Genomic DNA, 24,159 nt, shown 5'->3' with positions numbered 1-24,159 from the left:
AAGACGTCGTTACAAAGTCCATCTCACTACAGCGGTTCTACAATAACTTTATAAAGCGACGAGGATAGTTTTTGTGCGCAAAAAAAACCTAAATAACGACTTATATAAGTGATGACCGATTTCAAAATAATGCCTCATGAAGCTTCGGAGCGTTATGAATCAGTGAGTCGAATCATGATTCGGATCGCGTGTCAAACCGCAAAACTGCTGAAATCACGTGACTTTGGCGATTCAAATCGCTGATTCGACTCACTGATTCATAATGCTTCATGATGCATTATTTTGAAATCGGTCATCACTATATAAGTCGTTATTTAGGGTTTTTTTGCGCACAAAAACTATCCTCGTCGCTCCATAAAGTTATTGTAGAGCCACTGTAGTGAGATGGACTTTGTAACGACGTCTTTAGTGCCTTTTAAGGGTCTTGAGAGTGTAAAGTGCATTGCGCCAATGGAGGCCTTTCAGAGCCATCAGATTTCAACTAAAATATCTTCATTTGTGTTCGGAAGATGAACGGAGGTCTTACGGGTGTCGATCGACATGAGGGTCAGTAATTAATGACAGAATTTTCATTTTTGGGTGAACTAACCCTTTAATGCTGATGATAGAAATATGTATTGGAAATATTTTGCTAATGCTTTTCTGTAGGATTTTATTGTTAAACTTTGTGATTAACCTAGTCACCAATATTGTTATATGTAATTGGCATTATTCCTGTCTATTATTGTTACTCTAGTCCCTTAATTTATTTTATTTATTATTTGTTTTGAATGTTTATTCATGCATGTCATCATTTATCATAAAAAATGTTTCATGTCACAATAAAAAAAAAATATTGAGAGCCAAAATGTTGGGATGAAATGATTGGACTATGAAACCTAACAGATTTGGAACGTGAAAAGGCCCACTGTTACAGCTCATGGCGTGTGTCCAGGGCAGCAGGACAGAAGCAGTGGATTATTTTACAGGGAACCATGGCCTAATTTCATAAATGAGTGACTGACAAAAGCAAACCAATGAAAGTGAACATTTCAGAAAGTCTGAGAATATTAAAAAGAAAATAATCGGCCAATATAATAATTTTACACCAACATAATTTAAAAAGAACAGCATTTATTATGTATTGACAATTAGTGATTGGCTGATATGGATTTTTTGATTGCCAATGCTGATGCAGATATTTTACGCCCTGTTTACACCTTGTATTAGGTGCGTTTTGGTCGATCGGATCACAAGTAGACGAGGGAGACACATTCCCGTTTACACCTGATTTACACCTGATATCATACTACCTAATTTAAGTAACAAGCCCAGTGTCTGGAATAAAAATTATAGGCCTATTTATTTCACATTTTAACTAAATTACAAATAGTATATGAAATAAGAATTGCCTTTCTATTATTAGTAGGGATGCACCGATATAAAAAGTTTGGCCGATACAATAACCGATAATTCTTTATATTTGAGAGCCGATAACCAATAATTCTTTATATTTGAGAGCCGATAACCAATAATTCTTTATATTTGAGAGTCGATAACCAATAATTCTTTATATTTGAGAGCCGATAACCAATAATTCTTTATATTTGAGAGCCGATAACCAATAATTCTTTATATTTGAGAGTCGATAACCAATAATTCTTTATATTTGAGAGCCGATAACCAATAATTCTTTATATTTGAGAGTCGATAACCAATAATTCTTTATATTTGAGAGTCGATAACCAATAATTCTTTATATTTGAGAGTCGATAACCAATAATTCTTTATATTTGAGAGCCGATAACCAATAATTCTTTATATTTGAGAGTCGATAACCAATAATTCTTTATATTTGAGAGTCGATAACCAATAATTCTTTATATTTGAGAGTCGATAACCAATAATTCTTTATATTTGAGAGCCGATAACCAATAATTCTTTATATTTGAGAGCCGATAACCAAAAAATCTTTATATTTGAGAGCCGATAACCAAAAAATCTTTATATTTGAGAGCCGATAACCAATAATTATTTATATTTGAGAGCCGATAATTATTTATATTTGAGAGCCGATAACCGATAATTCTTTATATTTGAGAGCCAATAACCAAAAATTCTTTATATTTGAGAGCCGATAACAGATAATTATTTATATTTGAGAGCCGATAACCAATAATTATTTATATTTGAGAGCTGATAACCGATAATTCTTTATATTTGAGAGCCGATAACCAATAATTCTTTATATTTGAGAGCCGATAACCGATAATTCTTTATGTTTGACAGCCGATAACCAATAATTCTTTATATTTGAGAGCCGATAACCGATAATTCTTTATGTTTGACAGCCGATAACCGATATATTCTAAATCAATTTTTATATAATTTTCCTGATTACACAAACAAAAGTCTCACCATTGAAAGCCATATCCCAAACACACAATTATGATGTTCTCATTATCATTTTATGGAGGTCTATATGACAGACTTGCGCTGCACGTGTTGCACTGAACTGTATTTTCCTTTTTTGAAGTGATTTGAATCATATTTCAAGCAATTCAAACCCATCATGGTAAACGGTGCACATCTGAAGGGTCTCAGCTGAAGGAAATAATACATTATTTATCAGCTTTAATATATCGGCCGATAACGATTACATTAAAAATTTACATATATCTGCCGATACCCATATGGTGGCCGATATATCGTGCATCCCTAATTATTAGTTATAGAAAGGCAATGCTATAATACTTTCTCATATACCATCGGCATACAGCAAATATGAATCTATAAAATTTAACCAAGTCTTTGAATAATAAACATTTAATTCCAAAGAAAATTAAAAACTGCCTAAAATCAGGCAAAATAATCGTCCTTGGCGGCGATATATCTGGCAACCACTATTGACAATGCAGTATTTGGAAATAATTGGAGATAAATAGTATTGTTTTTAGAGTCGTCGCACATTTTACAACCTTTGGCAGGAAATGGTCAAATTAGCTTATAGACGGGGGGGGGGGGTCCTCCTTATGATATGGAAATATCCCCCCCTCGTCTATAAGCTAATTTGACCATTTCCTGCCAAAGGTTGTAAAATGTGCGACGACTCTAAAAACGATACTATTTATCTCCAATTATATTGGAGATAATTATTGTTTAATATTTTTTTTTGCATGTTTAGACACCATATCAAATACCTTGAATCAATCCCATTGCATTTCTTCAAAAGCATGACGCTTTTGGTCTATTCAGATCTAAATTACACCACAAGATCAGGAACCTGTGTGTTCATTTTCCCCTTAAACCACACGTTTTCCTTCCTTCCACACATCTTCCCAGGACTCTGTCAAAGAATCCTGAATTTGGCTTCAGGACAGCTCAATATAGCCCTGCTCTCTAAGGCTCAGTGCACTCTGTGTAGGCATGAAGAAAACAAAGGCAGTTTTGTTCTCCACCCAATGTCCTCCAGCACCACGCACAACAACAGAGATAGTTTCCTACGATTGCCCCACTGAGCTTAAGTCTAAAGCCCGGTTCACACTGTACGAATTTGGCCAAGATTTGTCCGTTTGAGAAAAACTGAGAATCCTAACACATTCCTCTGATCGCAGGCTAAAATCTGAAGTCTTTCGCTAGTTTTACATGTTCGCCAACAGCCGATTAATGACCATTGCGATCAAATTTGACCTCAGACAAAATTCTGGCAGTGTCTGAAGTTGACGCACAATCCTGCAGTGTGACTTTTCATTCTCATACTTCTCATGCAGTGCCTCCATTATTTCTTTGTAACTGTTAACGTTACCGTTTAGATGTTTTGTCATAAGGCACTGATGCAGAGTAACATTACCTCTCCATGTGATTTCAAAGGCTGAATCTGAAATCGCCCCCTATACCCTACATAGGGCACTATTTGAAGGGACAGCCATTTGTAGTGGTGTCCAAAACGATAGTGGCGAGCGAGAAAAACTGGCATACTGGTAAATTCTTAAGATAAATTCTAAGAAGTTCGTAAGAATGTTCCTAATCGCAAATTCTTGAGAAGTTCCCAAATATTTTCTTAAGAACATCTTAATTTTTTACTTAAGAAGAAAATAAAAGGTGTTATTTGGTGTCATTTTATTGAAAGGTATTACTGAACACTCGCTGAATGAAAAATAGGCGCTCTCTTTATAAATAAACCACATATTTAATCTTTAAGCAAGTACATTCTCGCCTGAAAAAGTCTTAAAACTACAATTTGTGACACATTAACAGTAGTATTGGTATTTAAGATTGGTTGGAGGTTATCCTAACTTTAAGAAGTTATTTACGATGATTTTAAACAACATTCTTTTCGTGAATATGAATACTTCTTACATTTTATACATTTTATCATAAGAAAAAAAAAAAAAGAACATTCTTAAGAAAAGTTTTTGGGAATACAAAATATTCTTATAATTTTTCTTAAAGGATTAGTTCACTTTCAAATAAATTTTTGCTTATAATTTACTCACCCCCTTGTCATCCAAGATATCCATGTGTTTCTGTCTTCAGTCGAAAAGAAATGAAGAGTTTTGATGAAAAGATTTCAGGATATTTCTCCATAAAATGGAAGTCAATAGACCCAAAACCGTTCAAGGTCCAAATGAGAGGTTCAGTACAGCTTCAAAAGGACTTTAAACCACATCAAACGGTACCAGACGATCAATAAGGGTCTTATCTAGTGAAACGATCGGCCATTTTTTTTTTTTATTAATAAAGTTTAAGTTTTATAAGCACAAATGCTCGCCTTGATCTGTTCAGTGATGCGCGCTCGTGACGTCACGTAATACACAATTACGTTGAAAAGGTCACGCTAACGTTTCAACGTAATTGCGTTTTACGTGACGTCACGAGCGCCCATCACTGAACAGATCAAGGCGAACATTTGTGCTTATAAAACTTAAACTTTATTTATTTTTAAAAAAAAATGGCCGATCGTTTCACTAGATAAGACCCTTATTGGTCGTCTGGTACCGTTTGATGTGGTTTAAAGTCCTTTTGAAGCTGTACTGAACCTCTCATTTGGACCTTGAACGGTTTGGGGTCTATTGACTTCCATTTTATGGAGAAATATCCTGAAATCTTTTCATCAAAAATCTTCATTTCTTTTCGACTGAAGACAGAAACACATGGATATCTTGGATGACAAGGGGGTGAGTAAATTATAAGCAAAAGTTTATTTGAAAATGAACTAATCCTTTAAGTTAGAAAATACAAAGAAATTGGCAGTAAAGAATAATTTCATTCTTAATAATGTTTTGTGAATCCGGCCCCTGGATGTGGCGATAGTACGTATTATGGAGAAATCTCTCTCTATGTTAGCCACCAAATAGTGTTGTCGCTGAGGGATGGTAAAAATGTTTGGTAAAAAAGAATCACAAATTAGAAATCTCAAATGAGGAGTTTTAAATCAATAAATTAGAAGCTATGTCATACGTGGGGTCAGAGGTCACCCTTCTGCAGGAACTCGACTCTCTTGTGACCGCGCCTACGGCCGTTGCTGGAAGCCAGTGATAATAGTTTATAAAGTTAATAATGGATATTTATCGTTTAGCTTCAGAAGGCATTTATTCACCTATTGGAGACGTATGGATTACTTTTATGATGGATGGATGCGCTTTTTGGAGCTTCAAAAACTCGGGCACTATTTAATTCCATTACAAAGCTGGCCAGGATATTATTTAATAATATAACTGCGATTGTATTTGGCTGAAAGTCATACACCTAAAATGGCTGGAGGGTGAGTGAATTATAGGATAAAGTCCCGAAGAATGAACTGGTGTGACGTCATTTAGACCAAAATCAGGCCAAATCGAACTCAGCGGAGTGGGCGGATGTTCGAGAACAGTATATCGTCCAAGCGAAGAATGAAAAAGAACTTCGGCGTGAATATATCAGGCCTTAGTTTTTCATTTTAGGGTGAACTATCCCTTTAAAGGGTTAGTTCACCCAAAAATTTAAATTCTGTCATTCAAGCTTCGAAGCGTTATGAATCAGTGAGTCGAATCATGATTCGGATCGCGTGTCAAACTGCTGAAATTTGGCGATCCAAACTGCTGAATCGACTCACTGATTCATAACGCTTCGAAGCTTCATGATGCCGTGTTTTGAAATCGTCATCACTATAGAAGTCGTTATTTAGGGGTTTTTTGGCTCACAAAAACTATTCTCGTCGCTTCATAAAGTTATTGTAGAACCACTGTAGTGAGATGGACTTTGTAACGACGTCTTTAGTAGCTTTTAAGGGTCTTGAGAGTGTAAAGTGCATTGAGCCAATGGAGGCCTTTCAGAGCCATCAGATTTACACTAAAATATCTTCATTTGTGTTCTGAAGATGAACGGAGGTCTGACGGGTGTCGATCGACATGAGGGTCAGTAATTAATGACAGAATTTTCATTTTTGGGTGAACTAACCCTTTAAGATCAGTGGGCATCCATGAAGGGTCCCATGATTGAATAAAGCAATAAAATACGACTGCCGAAAGCTGAATCGGATCACCTGAGTACTCACGGATCAGAACCCTAATTACTAAAGAGCGTGAAGGCCTTGGCCCTCATTCAAAACTGCACAGTAACTAAACTCTAATCTCTGATTCAACTGTTTCTGCACTCTGACATTTTGCAGATGCTCTTTATCCAAAGCAACTGGTGCCGCGATCAACCGGTCAGGCCCTTCATCTGAGATACAGAATCAACTAAAACGAGGAGAAGTAGCTGAAATTGCTAAAATACTATCTAGAGAAATATTGTAACAGGCCATTCCTGTTCATCTGCAATCTGGTGTGAGAAGACAAAACAGCCGATCTGAACCTTGATCCTGCTTGACACGGCCAGAACAAACAGAACTACTACAAATATTATGTAAATAAAAGATTAGATATTCAGGACGTAATTCTTCAACTTTTGAAGTCACACTTTTATGGTTTGTCTTTATTGTTTTTTTATTATTTTCATACTTAGCATTTTTACTAAATTATCGGACAGTGGGGTTGAAAAAGTATTTTAAAGATTTGTTTTACACAATTGGTAGCACATTTTTATACAAAAACTCACCTAATAATTTTTTTTTCTCCTGAAAACAAGACTTATGCCATCTAGTAAATGCATCTTGATTTAAGAATTTTTTGATATTTGAACTGGAAAGAAGAAAAAAAAATACTAAAGTAAGCACTTTTTGTTACATGAAGATGGAAACTTTTTTTTTTCATACCTTAAAATTATCAATTGAAAAGTAGCAAAATAAATTAACCTTGCCCCAAACATTTTTAAATTATGTAATCAATTGAAAAACTATGATGATCTAAACAATTATTGAAAAAATGTCAATGTTTATTGTGAAAATGATTGATTTTTTTGCCCCGTCATTTCCAGCACAAACAATTTTCAGACCCAACATTTTTTTTAGTTTTTAGTCGTTTTTGCGAATTCGTGTGAACGGGGATCATTTTGGGGATCATCAACGTTGTATGTAGAGTGTCTGTGAAAGACGCAAAGGAAAAACTTTTCCGCTTTTTAGTACATTGTTCACTGTCAAGTAAGTGTTTGAGCTGCCTTAAAGAAAATTTTAGTCCATTTGGATATTTGAGAGAATGGATATTTGAATAAACGCTAAATATTAAGTTGTGATAATTTTTTTGGCCAGATTTTGAAGTCCCACTTTTTTGTGTCCAATGGGTTGATGTTTATCAAAACTAACAATTTCAGCTTTTCTCCCCCCACTTTTTGTTATATGAAGGTCACATGAAAACTTTTCATATTTATTTTGCTACTTTTCAATTTATCATTTTAACCTTGCCCCAGATTTTTTTAATTATGTATTGATTAAAGCCACAATGTCATTTTTCGCAGTTAGCGTCGCTTATTCAAAACTAAGGCGTAGCTTTGATTTGGCAGGACTTTTATTCTGCCGCAGACGAGCGCTTCTTCTTCTGCTCATGCATATGTGTGGTAATGCAGCACTGTTTTATCATATTACACACATTTGAGTGTGTTAAAGTTATGTTATATTGCTACTCTGTGTTTGCTCAGCGCTACTATGAGACACTTGTTCACACTGCGGTGAGCGAGATCATATTAGGCGGTAAAACATGGTACTCGCGGTAAATCAAAAACACCGGATTTAAACAATAAGACTAACTGTGTTGAGCTGGAGAACAATGATTTGTTTTCTGTTTATGAATGTGTCGCTCACCTGTCTAATAAAACACATGAAATATTAAAGCGTCTTTGGTGTTTCTATGGTTTCTACAAAATTAAACAGGAAATCGAGGGTAACGCGTCTGATGTCATTGATAGGCGACGGCTGATTTCTCCGGACATTCTTCGAAACATTTGGGATAATACAAGTACACAAGTCAACACAATAACATTGTTCTAGTGGTTTTTGGATATTTAAATACGGAAAAACTTACATATTGTGCCTTTAAAAACTGTCCGATGACGATCTAAACAATTAGTGGTAAAAAAAAAAAAAAGGTCAATGTTTACAGTGAAAATTATTGCTATCAATTGATTTTTTTTTGCCCAGCTTCCAACACAAACAACAATTTTCTATTCTAACCGTTTTTTATAATGAAAATGTTGAATGTAAATTGTATTAAGAGATATTAAGTGACATCATACTTGGGATGAAATACACACTTCGTTGAATACGAAGTGAAAAATGTATATATATTTAGTATAGTCAGAATATATGAAATACTGGGTGTTTGTCTGGATTAATGAAACGAGAGTTTAACGGTATTTATTATTTTTAAAAACCAACAGGCCCAATGTGCCCATATTTAAAGAGACAGCCATTTTAATAACAATACAGATAATATCAGCAGTTTTCAGACACTTTCTTCAAACAGCAAAAGGGTGAAGCCTCATCAAATTTCAAGGCATTTGAATGACTGTCGTGTCAAAGGAAACGGATGTTGGACGAACTTCGGCTGGGACACAACACATTTTCCGCTACGTTACAAAAACTTTAAACTTTATCTTTATATCCTGGACACATGAAACCCTTCACAGACGTGGTTCATGGCTTAATCGCTCCCTAAATATCGAAATCCACTTACTCGTTGTTGTTTCTGTTCCTATCCAGTTATGAACTCGATGTCCCACGTCGTCAAAAACTCTCCCGGAGTTCCTCACTGCGATGTGAAGCTGTTTATCCCCAGGATATTCGCATTCAGACTGAGTTCAGAGCGAGAAAAGCGCCATGTGAATAAAAGTTGACACCGCTCGCTCAGACACCTTCCCTTTCTGCCATGGCAACCGAGCGGCGAAATAATATCTCCCATAAACATTTACCAGGAGGCAGGATCATGGAGAAACACTTCCAACAGGTTGTTTTTAGAAAACCGGCCCATCGTCAACAGACACTCATAACGTTTATCCCAGCCAAAGCGGCAGTAGCAGGCGTGTATGAGGAGTCTTCACGGATGAAATTAGATGCTGGGGCTCCGCATTATGCCCATTGATCCAATTACACGGGTTAACCCTTTCAGGTTCAAAGCGGAATATTTTAGTACTTACACTTCCTGTAGGGTTTTATATACTTTTATCGTCTGAGCTGAGTAAATACTGCTCACATTATAATGCGATTATTAAAGTATTAAGGATAAACATAATATTTGAGAGTTGTACAGTCACTTAGTGATAATAATAAGAGCAACATCGCCCTCTGTAGACTGAGAAGAGGATATTCTCTTCGGTGTCATTTCTCATCTGAAGATGGACCTTTTTCACTGACTGTGATGACGCGTTGTAATCATCAGTATCTGCACAGTTTATTTATATTTCATTTTTTTTTATTAAAAACATTTATAACACTATTATATTAGCGTATTATATAACATTAGCGTCTAATTTACACAATACTAACTCTGCTGTGGGGGTTTCTAATGGACCTTTTTTCACAGACTGTGATGACGCGTTTTAACAGTCATTAGTATCGTAAATCCTGCAAAAGTTTTTTATATTTCCATTTTTTTAAATAAGAAATGTAAGTACATTTATAACACTATACTTTGTATTATATCACATTAGCATATCATATACACAAAACTAGTTAACTCTGCTGTGGGAGTTTCTGGTACCTTTTTCACAGACTGTGATGACGCGTTTTAACAGTCATTAGTATCGTAAATCCTGCAACGTGTTTTTATTTTTTCATTTTTTTTAAATTAAGAAATGTAAGTACATTTATAACACTATACTTTGTATTATATTACTGTTGCATCTAATTTACAAAAAAACATTTAACGCTGCTGTGAAGGTGTTTCTAATGGCCCTTTTCACACGTTTTAACGGTCATCATCAGTATCGTAAATCCTGCAACTTTTTTTTTAATTTTCTTTGTTTATATGTATATTTATAACACTATACTTTATATTATATTGCCTTTGCATCAAATAAAAATAAAAATAGTTAATTCTGCTGTGAGGGTGTTTCTAATGGACCTTTTTCACAGACTGTGATGACGCGTTTTAACGGTCATCAGTATCGTAAATCCGGCAACGTTTTTTTATATTTTCATTTTTTTTTACTAAGAAATGTAAGTACATTTATAACACTATGCTTTGTATCATAGTACATTATCATGTAATTTACACAAAACTAGTTAACTCTGCTGTGGGGGTTTCTAATGCCGCGTTCCAGGCACCCCGTAACCCGTGTTTTTCCAACCTTCTACCCGTGAAAGTGCACTGGAACGGCAGCCAAACCCGTGACTTCCCACCCGTGAACTCGTACTAGATCGATGTACTCCCAGTTACGACTTTTGACGTCACATAGGCCGCGAAGCAACCAATGGCAGCTCTCTATGGATGCAGTGTTTATGAAACAAATATACAAATAACGTTTTAAAAGGTATAACAGCTTTTCTTGCCGTCTGCGCTGTTTTTCTCCTCCGTTTCCCTCAAATAAGCAAGCAAAGGAGTAAGCACCTTTGGCGATAGAAATTATTGTAAATGAGCATACACCCCGTATGGTCCGCCATGCTTTGTTTACATCTAACTACCACACAATTCCTTGCGCTCAGGCAGTTTGGCGTGACTTTGCCTGGAACACTACAAAGTCGTGAGTCGTGGTTTGAAGTTGTAATTTACGGGCTCAAAAACCTGCCTGGAATGCAGCATTATGACCGTTAAAACGTTTTTGAGCCCGTAAATTACAACTTCAAACCACGACTCACGACTTTGAAGAGTCAAAATACATTAGAATAGATCATGTTTTGAAAATAAATAAACTATACTCAGCGGATCTATGTATTTATTTACTACCATAAAGAATCGCTGGACTGCAAAATATTGTGTTATAGCAGTCGTAAGGAACTATCATCCCATTTCTTGACACACACACACACACACACACTCCTATCGCAGATTTTTTATTTATTTATTGACCTGAGGGAAGGGTTCTGGCAGACCAATCACAGCGCTTGCGGTCCGCGTAGAATTGACGTGTTGTTACATTTTTGTAGAGGTGCGCGTCAGGCTACGGCGTAGGGTACGGCGTATCCAACGCGTCTATGCGTAGGGTACGCCGTACCCTCTGCGTGCACTCGACGCAGAAGTATAAATTGGCCTTAAGTGGGAAGATGGCAACGCGTCACCGCCATAGACCGTAAAAAAATATGGACGACGCGACTTCATTGACTTCCGCTGACCAAAGTTGAAGCTTTCATAGGCCCGCTCACGGCGCTGACATCTTGGGACCGAGTCTGCGCAGTAGCGATCTCGGGACCGGAGTTGCGCAGTAGAGAGCAGGAAGTAGAGGCGCGATTATCAAAAGCCCGCCCACACTCTCGCAGGTGCAGAACAATTAATTATGTTGGTGTGAAATAAACAGTTATGGAAGTGTAGAAATTAAAGCTAAATCTCCAATCTCCTCCCAAAAATCCATAAAAAAGTCCGTTAGTGCCTCAGTGACAACTTCATTCAGAGAAGCCGTCAATCTCAGCTGTCAATCATGACGTCACACCCCCCGTTTTTATAGCATCAAATAACTCACTAAAACTAAACTTATTTAAAAAACGAACACTTGAAATGAAATTATTGTAATAAAAACTGCCTAAAATGACAGAAACCATCTTTAGGAAACAATTATTTGAAGTGTAATTAATTAAATTGTTTAGTGTGTCTCGCGCCCATTCAAATACATGGAGAGGCGGGGTTTAGGAGCTATACTGGGACCGGCCTCCGGGGGGCGATCGAGGCGCGAAAGCTTCAATTTCTGACTGGAGCACTACAGGCTTGGTCACCGCGTGTTTCCCCCGGATAACTGAAAATGGGCAAAGAGGAGATAACAGGCGGAGTGGGTGGAGCTAACAGACAGCAGACAAACGGCTAGTGGTGACAGCAGCGGCAATGTCACCCAAAGTGGCCAAGCCCTTAATTATGCAGAACTTTAAAGCTTTATATAATGTAAACGAATGAGTTATAAAAAAATTCGCCCCCCTCACAGTCGTCATGAAGGGCAAAATTAGCCGTATAGACCAAAACCATCATTTGTCCCAGACTGCGAACATGTTTTATTCTGCTGTAAAGTTGGGCATTTTAACATGAGCTCAATGAGATTCTGCTCCTTCTGGAGTCTGTCCCTAGTGGCCAGTCGATGAACTGCAGTTTATATCACTTCTGTATTGGCTTCAAGAGAAACTGGGGGAGTTAGGGGTTGCCGCTTGAATGAGACGAACGTTCTCTGTGTTCCCACTTGGCTCCGTCACTTCCGTTTTTTTCCTCGTGCACTGGTTTGCTAGCCGAACAGCCAGTCAAAAATGATCAGATGACCCGACTGACCGCCGACGCCGATTCAACATGTCGAATCGCCTGAAAAACAGCCGACAGGGACCAACGTCAGCCGACGGTGTGGAAAACTTACCGATCTTCGGCTTGGTGTGTTCTGGGCTGTACATGTTCAGTCTATAGGCACGTAGTGTTTCTTTACAAAGTCACCATCTACTGTCCTGGCAGCACAATACAGTGTTTTAGTCGTTTTCGCAGATCCGTGTGCCGGGAATCGTTTTGACACATTGTCGTCTGTACACGAAAAACGCAAAGGAAAAACTTTTCCGATATTAGTACATTGTTTGTTGTCGTGTAAACGTACCATTTAAAAAGTAAGTGCTCACACTGCCCAAGCGAAAAACCTCCCCCAGTTTCTCTTGAAGCCAATACAGAAGTGACTTAAACTGCAATTCATCGACTGGCCACTAGAGACAGACTCCAGAAGGGATAGAATGTTAAAATGCCCAACTTTACAGCAGAAGAACACGTTTACAGTCTGGTACAAATTGTGGTTTTGGTCTATACGGCTAATTTTGCCCTTCATGACGACTGTGAGGGGGTGATTTTTTTTTATAACTCATTCGTTTACATTATATAAAGCCTTAAAGTTCTGCATAATTAAGGGTGTGGCCACTGTGAGTGACAGGTGGATTGCCGTTTGTCTGCACGTCACTTCAGCTCCGCCCACGTCCCGCCTCTTTGCCCATTTTCTATTATCCGGGAGTGGCAACGGCCAGTTCGACCCTACTTTACACTTCAAAACTACTCTTCAGAATCCTATGGGTGACGTCACGGACACTACATCCATATTTTTTTTTTTACAGTCTATGGCTCTACCTTAATTACAATTTCAGTCAATTTGGATATTTGAGTTATCTCAACCAAAAAATGCTCAATTTTAAATTTTGATAATAATTGCAAGTTGCAACCTTTTTTTTTTTTTTGCTAGAGTGGGGGCATATTGGCACTATATGTGGTAAGTTGGCACAGCAGAACCTGCCATTAAATAGCCTATTAGTTTTCAGAACAATTTGAATACTAAATCTCATATGAAACATTAAACAATACATGAAACAGTAAACATGCAAACGGTAACATACAAAAATTTAAAACCATTGTTTTGGCCAATAAAAATATATATATTAAAATGTAGCTATTTTTGCAATAAATTATGTAAATCTATAACATTTAATACACATCAAAACCCTGACCTGCCATTTCTAAAACTTGTCCATAAATGTGAGAGAGACGCAATTGAAAGATATACAGTAGTGCTGAATGAAAAAGTGTTTGAATAATAAAAGTCAGTTTTATAGATGGCACTACACTTGACAGCTTAGTATAATCAATATAGCATAAATAGCAAACAGATGTTAAATATATAAAATAACCAAATTATATGCTTTCATTACATTTTAGATTTTGAAATAGGTATGTTGAACTGTGTATATGCTCCATTTCTTAATATTTAAAACAAATCCAGCAGGAGGTGCTACACACAACATTATAACTTGTAGAGGAGCCTATAAAAACACCAATAAAAGTCTGTAAGGTTTGGGTCTCTTCATTTAATGTCTCCAGCGATTTCAACTACAGTGCTGCTAATAACTAGAGATTATGAGATAATGACGATATGACAATTTATGTGTTTATCATCCCAGTGTAGTTTATCAGAGCATGTTGTTCCAATTCAAATGCATGCTTCATTAAAATAGATGTTAATTTAATTTAATTAATATGTATTATTTTACAATGAAATTAATAAATGTTCATTTGAATCGTTGTTTTTATTCGAGGAATAACACAATATACAATTACGTTTTAAAATGAAACTCGAGTGTGGAGTGCAAACAGAGCACAGATCACAGAAATATCTATTTCTTACTTTTATTATTGTTATTATTAATAATCTCATGTGTTTTAAACTTACATATACACATAAGGCCTAATTAATTCTTCTGTAATGTGCTTTTTTTTTGCTTAGTTGGTCCTGTTGTATAGTTCATTTTGTAATGTGTGTGTATATATATATATATATATATATATATATATATATATATATATATATATATATATATATATATATATATATATATATATATATATATATATATATATATATATATATATATATATATATAGTCTTAATATATTGGATAAAAAAATATATATTCACATACAATATCTATTGTATCCAGCATTTTTATCCTTGTAGTCTTTTGTAATATCCCTTTAATTAGCAAAACACATTTTTTTGGGGCAGGTGGGCTATTTAGCAACAGATTTTATGAATTTGGTTCGTCTTGCTATCGTTTTATCTCATCCTGTTAGACACATATCAAAGATGATATTTTCAAAATGTCATTGCCACAGTGTAAATAATCAAAATAAACAAAAAGATGTTCGATGATTTCTTGTTAACATCCTCAATCCATCATGTTAAACATCCTGTTCGTTGCCACAGTGTAAATGATGAAGCTTTATTTAATTAAGCGTAATTGCCTGAGCTTAACCACAGCATATTTCTGTAGGTCTAGTATATCTTTTTTTATATAAAGGACAACACTGGCAAATCAGTAGTTTAAACGTTACAAAATTCAAAATATACTGTCTGACAGGAATCACCCTAGCGATCGCAGGGGGGACTTTTATTTTGAAATCGCCTCAGAGTCCGAGAGCGGAAGTCATTGGCGACAGCGAAAGGTTCACGTTACTTGCAGGAACACTAAAGAAAGGAGGAAAAGCGGGCAGCGGGATATCAACACTGATTTTATTCAGAAAAGGCGTCATATAATCCACAGACGCTGGTATCTCAGTATTCATCTCCCCTCTGAAGCCTGTGGCGAAGTTCATCGTGGAAGTGAGTGAAAGAAATAAGGCTGCTATAGCTAACGAGCTAAAGGTGTTTGTCAGGCTGTTAGCTCCACTAGTTCATATTGGTTAGCTGACCGGTGATCCCGCTTATTATTAACGGCAGTGTTGACTGATCGATTGAGGCTGTGATCGGTATCGGTGTTTGAACAATAACTGCGCATCACGACTCATATTAGCGACAGAAATGAATAACTCCATGTATCTGCTCGCTGTTTGGATGTGATATGGATCGATAACTGACCAGATCGATTGATTATCAAGAAATCGGATAAATATATTGGTGATATAGACAGCTGGCAGGTGATTTGTGAAATATCGTGTTCCTCCTTCCTGTTATGGGACTGAACATTGAACACTGAGGGTTTCTGGCCCGCAGGAGAAGCTCATTCAATGTCGTGAGACGGCTTTATTTATTTATTTACTTATTTATTTTATTAGATTAGACACACGGATACAGGTCTTGTATAATACTTAAAGTTTTTATATTTACTTGTTATTTATATGTTTATTATAATTTTTACTATTCTTTATTTAGAAGGCTTTTGTCTGAGATTAAAGGCACAGTATGTAACATTTTCCGGATTGAAATATCCACCACTAGAGCAATGTTATATATTTTGTTGACTTGTGTACTTGCATTATCCCAAATGTTTCCAAGAATGTTTTAATCCAGAGAAATTAGCAATTTTAACAGGACACGGGCCGTGTCTGTGCGTCGCCTGTCAATGACATCACACCCGTGTTACCCGCCATTTCCTGTTTTATTTAGTAGTAACCATGGAAACACAAACAACGCTTTATTATATCATGTGTTTTATTAGACAGGTGAGCGACACATTCATCAACATCAAACTAATCATTGTTCTCCAGCTCAACACAGTTAGTCTTATTGTTTTAATCTGGTGTTCTTGATTTACCGCGAGTACCATGTCTAATATGATCTCGCTCACTGCCGAGTGAACGCACAGAGTAACGTTATAACATTATTTAGAACACAATCAAATGCATCTAATTTGATGAAACAGTGCTGCGTTACTCCACATATGCTTGAGCAGAAGAAGCTCTAGCGGCGAAAAACTACATAGTGTGCCTTTAATAGGCCTGTCATGATAACTACTTTCAGTTTCGCGATATATCGTCCCAGAAATAATTGCGATAAACGATATTATTGTAATTTTATGCCACTGAATATATAATCCTAATATAACAGCATAATAATGCAAGTAGACCTACACACTTTCAAATGACAACCTTTTAATTCTTTAGATCATGGAAATTAAGGGTAAAAAATATTATCCTAAAAATTTTTTTATTTTTATAAATAGTAAATAAACATTTTCCCTTGTGAAACGGCTTTAACACTCGTCATTCTGCGTTGACATTTATATGTGCAGCGGAACGGGATTCCAGCTTTGAAATCGTGTCTATTTGGGCTTATTCTTCCCAAACTGTCAGTAGTTGTCAGGAAAACACTATAACGCCTGAAATGACGCGTTTTTTTCTACCTGTCGATAAACCGCTCTGTGTATGAAGGAACTGCCCGAGAATCACTTTCGGCTCAGTCACGGAAAACATACAAGATGAAGCACAATCGAGTAAAATGTTGGTGACATTCATTATCATGTCAACATAATGGCCGATATATTGCATCACAAAAAATTATTGCGTTCATGTACATATATTGTGCGATATATCGACATATTGATTATTGCGACAGGCCTAGCCTTTAAAGGGCTCGTTCACCCAAAAAATTCAATTCTATCAGTATCTTTTTATTTATACTTTTGTCTGTCAGTTCCTAATATAAGCACCTAACACCACAACCCTCTACGCACACCATCGCAATAGAATCGCCATTGGCTAGTATTGCTTTTTGTTTACTCGCCAGACTCATTATGATATTATGATAATCAAGCACTATTTAATGACAGAACTTCAGTAAATAGAACTAAAACATGGTAACTGTGTGTGAATTAGGGCTGTAATCAACCAAAGAAAATCTTGGTCGACTGAAGTCCTGAAATTTTCGACTAAAATGACGTTAGGAAAAAAAACGTTAAATGAATAAGCTGCGCACTGTGCGCAGTACTTGGTAGCCTTGTTGTCTACCTAAATTAATTATAAATAAACATAAACTAGTAGGCTATTTGCAGTATATTAAATAGTTTTTGAGCTGATTATTTTGCTCTGAAATGAGTCTGACACACGAGTCTGTCGGCTCTGACAGCATCGCATCAAGTGCACCTGCGCAATATCATAGACTATGACTTCCGAAAATATAGCACTGTGTTGTCAACTACATATCATCACAATAACTTTTGAGGAATATGCAACATAATTTAGACAATTGTTTTTGTCATATGTATTATAATAACTGACAGACACTCATTTCAGCAGCTCGAACAGGAGCTCAGCTTCACGGCTGAGACACGAATAGACTATTAACTTAAAGCTTTTACTCTTAAACACAAAAGGCACGTCCACTTTAATAAAAAAGGAATATTTATTAAACAAGTCAGATCAAGAGCAGAAAAAACGCTCTCACAATTAAATAAATAATATACAAGAAAACTAGCCTTCTTCAATCTGTCTCTCTTCTCCAGTGTGTTGGGCTAATCCAAAAGAAGCAATGGGGGTGTTCTGAAGACAGACTGTTTACTTTGGACCAGGGCTGCTCTGAAAACACCCCCATTAGCAATTAGTGCTTTCCACCTGATCAAATGAACGCGGCGCGGCAAAACTGATGAAATGAATGAACGCAGCAAAACTAATGAAATGAACGTGGCTCGGCAAAACTGACGAAATGAACGCGGCAAAACTGACAGTGCAGATCCACTTATAGCGCGGTGTTGTGAGGCTTCCCCTCATGTGTGTGTTGATGGGCGTTCCTCAAGTTTACCGCTATGGGTGTGCGTTTGAGCCAGCGGGAATGAAAAACAAAGGACCCGCGAGAGACTTCTCTTCGCCAGTTGGTTGGGCTAATCCAAAAGAAGTGAAAACAATGGGGGTGTTCTGAAGGCAGACTGTTACCTGTGAAACAGGGCTGCTCTCAAAACACCCCCATTATCAAATAGTGCTTTCCACCTGATCAAATGAACGCGGCAAAAAATCGACCAATCAGATTTTTGGTCGAGCCAGAACGTATCGACTAATAATCGACTAATCGACTGGGAGATTACAGCCCTAGTGTGAATGCATATTTGTCATTTTAACTGAACTTAGGGCTGGTGGTGGTGCTTAAGATTTTGTAGGTCATTCAGTGTTTTTGTAAAAAAAAAATAGATAATAGTAATTATTATTAAAATATAATAATAATACTAATAACAATATACAACGCACTAAGGATTAATGAGCTGCTGGGTTCATGAATATTAATCACGTTGTCTGCGTTCGCTCGCACTCATTTGCTGAAATCAAAACTGGGCGGTAATAGATGAGCGCCATTTTGTTCTAAATGCTCCTGTTGTCTTCTGTGCCCAGACTTGAGTTTTGTTTGATACATTCAAGAAGCGTGTTTTCTTTGAGCAGCAATGCATTGTGATTAGGTATGCATGATATTATCGGCATGACATTGGAATCGGCCGATAAAAGCGTAAAATATAAAAATCGAGATAAAAAATAATGCCGATATGCCTTGCCGATATGATAACGTGTTGATATAAGCCTACAATAACTCGCAATAAGATCATGTCAGCAGTGTGATCATTCTTGTGTGATCATTCTTGAAGCAAAAACAAGCAAATACAATGCATGTATGGTGATTTTATATTGACAGTTTTTAAATATTTGGAGGGGGGGTGATTAGCACAAATATCGATTTCGATCTTGATTCAGTATCAATTTAAACTTTTTTTTCTTGGGTTAAATTATATTTGCTTGCATTCATTAATATTCACTTGTCTGTGATATTTTAAGGATCATTTAAAATATTAGGATGTAAGTTATTAACATTTTAAAATGTCACATTTAAAGAAATCTAGTGTTTGATTGTGTCTAAATATTTATTCAAATGCAAAACCTAAAATTAAAAAGTAAGCAGTTATGATCTGCAATACTTTTCTGTGCAACTAGACTAGGTGTATGTATATTTATTAAAGAGCCATACAGGCACCTATAGTGGGTAAACCATGGCTTTACAAATGAAATGTATTATTTTTCTAGCCACAAAATGACTCTAATTTGCCTCTTTGCATTGGAATTCTCTATTTTAACCTTAATTAATTTACTACACTAATTGTAATATAAATAATAAAAAGATTAATTCATTAAATGGTCATTAATGGACCATAATTAATGCACAAATAGTAGACCTATTTAGTACCAAAAGATCTCCTCAAAATATTCAATAAATATTATTAAACTAAAATATAGAACATTTATTTAATTGAAAAATAGACAACCAATGAGAGTGTGTGTGACCAATTAGTAAGGAATACCTGAGGGCTAAATACAAGAAAAACATTAACAATGTTCACAATGTTGCATCTCCATCACTCTCCATAATAAAATGATACTGTAAATGTGGTTGACGTAATAATCAATGCAAATAATGCTGTACTGTTTACTAGGGGTGTAACGGTACACGTATTCGTACCGAACCGTTTCTGTACAGGGCTTTCGATTCGGTGTGCAACCTTTATCAGTTAACAGTCGCTTGTTTTAAGCGCAGAACAAACTTCAATCCGAGTTCCCACTCGAACATATTAAGTATTCAGTCCATTTTATCACGAAATTCAAACGATAAATGCCGTTTTGACGCTCTTTAATGTGACGACTGATCACTGTATAGGCGCGTCAATTCAAGCGGCCGCGGCGATCATCTCTTCCAGAAGAATAAACATGAATTAATATCTTAAGGTATGTTGAGGATAACACTTACTGAAACGTATCGTATGTCGTGCAATCGCTCAATCAGTGTTTCAATCGCGGAAAGACGTCAAACAGGTTGTAAACAATGTCGCGCAGCTTCATTCAGTCATTCAGTGTCCACAGCTGTTAATTCACTAGAGAAATCAACTCTTTCACTAAATATATGCACTATATATATATTCTACTTAACCTGTTAGTGATGTCTTGATTATTTAATGCTATGTTTAGATAAATCTGTCATGAAAATGACAGTCACTAAGATTATATTTCAACAACGAATTGGAGAAAATACATAGTTTTATAATTAGATTTAGGAGTTAATGCAAAAACTGCCTTATGTGAAGTTTACATGTTTGCACACAATGTGTTATTTGAGTGTTGATTATTATATCTAAACATGAATATCAGCTGAATACAGGCTCATAGTTTGGGCTCTGTTGTTAACCTTTAATAGTACAGTAATAATGTGCAAGTAAGGGCTCCCTATATACTTTACAGCATTATCTTTAAGAAACTTTGTTATAATTTAATTCATTTAAGGGCAGACACAATTTTTTCAGTAAACCACTGTTTAATAAAATAAAATAAAAAAAGCAATTTTGTAAAACTGCTGTACCGAACCTGTGTTAGTTTTGTGTACCGTTACACCCTTAAGGCCTGTTCACACCGGGACGATTTTCGCACGCGTTTATCGCCGACGTTTAACGCCTCGGGACTAAACAATGGGCGCCAATGTGAGTGTTTACACCGACGCGCAAAACGCCAGGCGTAAAAGCGTCATTTTTAAAAAAAACGCCTCGGGTTCGTTTTTTTATTTTGACGCGGCGTGTAAAAAACTGTCCGACCAATGAGATCGGCGCTTTTGTTCACGTATCTGGAGCTGCTGAAGTGACAGTAAAACACGACTTGGTGGCGCTCGAGCACAAAACGGTCTTGCCGAGCACACATTGATATGACGAAGAAGTAGTAAGTAGACAAAGAAGAAGATGAACTGCTAATGCTGTTTGCCAGTTAGCAAAAAGTGTGTGAATGGTTTTGTCCATATACATAATATGTCTATGGATTTGGCAAGCACGTAAATACTGTCTCTCTTCTCCTTCTGTGTGACAAGCGAGTGTCAGAGGCTTAAAGTGCCGCAGCACCATCTTGTGTACCGGGAGCGCATCTACTGAATGTGCACGTTCACTCGGCGCAGCGCCAGTGAAAATCGCTTGGGTGTGAACACTCAAGACGCGCCGAAAAACGGCACGAAAAACGCTGGCGATAAGCGCGCGCGATATTCGTCCCGGTGTGTACAGGCCTTTACTGTTTACCAAAAATTGCTGCAAATACCTGTATAGTGAAGATGTTGTGTATCTGCTTAAGCCATTCAAATGCATTGACACAGCGCTGGTTTGTTTAGAAGTATTGAGAGCGCCATGAACATATCGTTTTTTATTAGGGTTTATTTTAGTCATTATAGTATTGTTCTTAAAGGGATAGTTCACTCAAAAATGAAAATTGTCATCATTTACTCACCCTCAAGTTGTTCCAAACCTGTATGAGTTTCTTTGTTCTGCTGAAGATATTTAGAAGAATGTTTGTAACAAAGCAGATAGAGCATATATACCATAATATTTCCCCCCCTACTATGGTAATCAATGGTTGCTCTATCTGCTTTGTTACAAACATTCTTCAAAATATCTTCAGCAGAACAAAGAAACTCATACAGGTTTGGAACAACTTGAGGGTGAGCAAATGATGACAGAATTGTCATTTTTGGGTGAACTATCCCTTTAATGTGAAAGGGCCTTAAATTAATCTGTTTCTGTATTGTCTTCTGTATTCACTGATTCTGACTCAACCATTGCTTTTGAATTCGGGATGAAACGGTATGGAAATTTCACATCACGATTATAGTGACCCAAATTATCACGGTTATCAATATTATTACGGTTTTGTTCAAATGAGATGAGTGTTCAAAAAGAACAGATGCACACACTTAAAGTTTGAAAATCAACAAATAAATCAAGCCGCTCTATGCACTTTTTAAAGCTAGATTCTATTCTGTGGGATTTCCTTCCTTATAATGGCCGTCGTCAATAGCAACGCACGACGCTTAAATAATAATAATTTGTCGTAAATATAATCTCTAATATTATCTCTGGACTGGACAGGATTTACCGCCAGTTTTCACAATCGGGATAATTAAATTACTAACCGTCACTAAATTTTATCGTGAAACCGTTAATCGATTCATCCCTATTTTGAATTTAGATATTGAAGATTTTCCCCATATAGCACAGAGAGTCTTACTCAGGGGTTCAGGGAAGCATTTCCTCACGGGTTGTGTCACAATAGGAATCCCTCCCTGATGCCCGGCTTCCTCCTGAGCTAATCTCTTTTCAAAAGGTTAATGATTTGAGATGAGTCTTCTAATGGAGACAGAATATTGCATTAGTGCTGCATCACCGATAATCACCAATAATGATGCCGTGTGTGGGCATTAGAAATACGTCAAAACGCATGCACACTTATGGGCTTGTCTTTTGTTTAATTTTAACCTCTATTGTTGATCTCGTGGCTGAGATGCATGCAGTTGACATGAGGAACAATAGATCTGGGTCAGTTAGAAGCATCTCAGTCCTTTATGCTTTATTCATTAAATATGTGTTCTTAGACCTTTTTGAGGCTTCTTGATTTGTCTTATGGTTGTCTTGTTGGGTTTTATGCATTCAAAGCTGCTCTTGCTTGAATGAACGATAGTTCAGTGTCACGCTCTCATTAGTGACTTATGATTTTTGTTGTTTCTCAGACGTTTTTAAGTTTGTAAGTGACCCATATCTGTCATCTGTGAAAAAGACCTGCATGCCCACATTTATGAAAACAACATCATCATGTGCTCTGCAATGCATGCATAACAAAAACCACTGCATTTGCTGGAAAGTCCCTCATGTAGGTTTAGCCCAAAGCCAAAAAAAACATTTTGGTAATTGAATAAATAAACTTGGTTGATTATTTTGATGATTGAGGAACCAGGTGTAATAAAATTAGACATGATAACCAATCGCCTTTTAAATGACTTAAAATACACAATGAGGCAATAATAATTAAAGTATCGAAAGCAAGTATGGTTTTATTGAACACTGTTAAAATACCTAATATAATATAATCATGATCAACTTTGTATTATTACATTTTTAACTTCATTTCATAACTAAATCGACAGAATTTTAAAATTGCGACTTGGCTTCTTATTAAAAGTAACAAAGCTTTTTTGTGACGCTACAGATGTTTAGTATAGTTTTCTTCTTGAATCAACTGAAAACAGCACAGATTTTAGATTTAAGAAATCCTATCACATTGTTAATCCAGAGGTAGTGTCCACTAGGGCTGCACAATATATCGAAATTATCGAAATATCGCAATATGCATATCGCAAGGGTACGCAATATCTGAATGATTTTAATAGGCTACTTCAACTTTGTGAAAAGTGTACGTTTTAGGTCAACGCAAATAGCAGAGAATAGACTGAGCACACGACTGTTACTTTTGCGACTTGCTTGATGTTAAAAAGAGTTATTAAACGCAATAACTTGCGAAAAACAACTCCTTGCAGTCTCTGCGCTGTTTGACACACACACTGAAACGTGCGCAC

The 24,159-nt window shown here is 36.4% G+C and overlaps 2 protein-coding genes across 10 annotated transcripts in view; one reads left to right on the top strand and one right to left on the bottom strand.

Moving 5' to 3' along the window:
- Window positions 1-9,605, bottom strand: part of pacsin3 (protein kinase C and casein kinase substrate in neurons 3) — an 82,748-nt gene extending 73,143 nt beyond the window's left edge. The window contains exon 1 of one of the 6 annotated variants that reach the window (XM_079806782.1): window positions 9,066-9,605. The gene's annotated coding sequence lies outside the window, so the exon portion shown is untranslated. The remainder of the gene's footprint in view (window positions 1-9,065) is intronic. The other 5 variants (XM_079806784.1, XM_079806788.1, XM_079806785.1 and 2 more) reach the window with 5 other exon arrangements.
- A 5,840-nt stretch (window positions 9,606-15,445) lies between these two features.
- csnk1g1 (casein kinase 1, gamma 1) overlaps window positions 15,446-24,159 on the top strand; it is a 100,989-nt gene continuing 92,275 nt past the window's right edge. For all 4 annotated transcript variants that reach the window (XM_079810382.1, XM_079810384.1, XM_079810383.1 and 1 more), the window contains exon 1: window positions 15,446-15,639. The gene's annotated coding sequence lies outside the window, so the exon portion shown is untranslated. The remainder of the gene's footprint in view (window positions 15,640-24,159) is intronic.

Source organism: Gobio gobio, assembly GCF_949357685.1.
Source record: "Gobio gobio genome assembly, chromosome: 2".
Classification (NCBI taxonomy): Eukaryota; Metazoa; Chordata; class Actinopteri; order Cypriniformes; family Gobionidae; genus Gobio; species Gobio gobio.
Note: the sequence above shows the minus strand (reverse complement) of the source record. Positions and strands in the feature narration are given on the sequence as shown.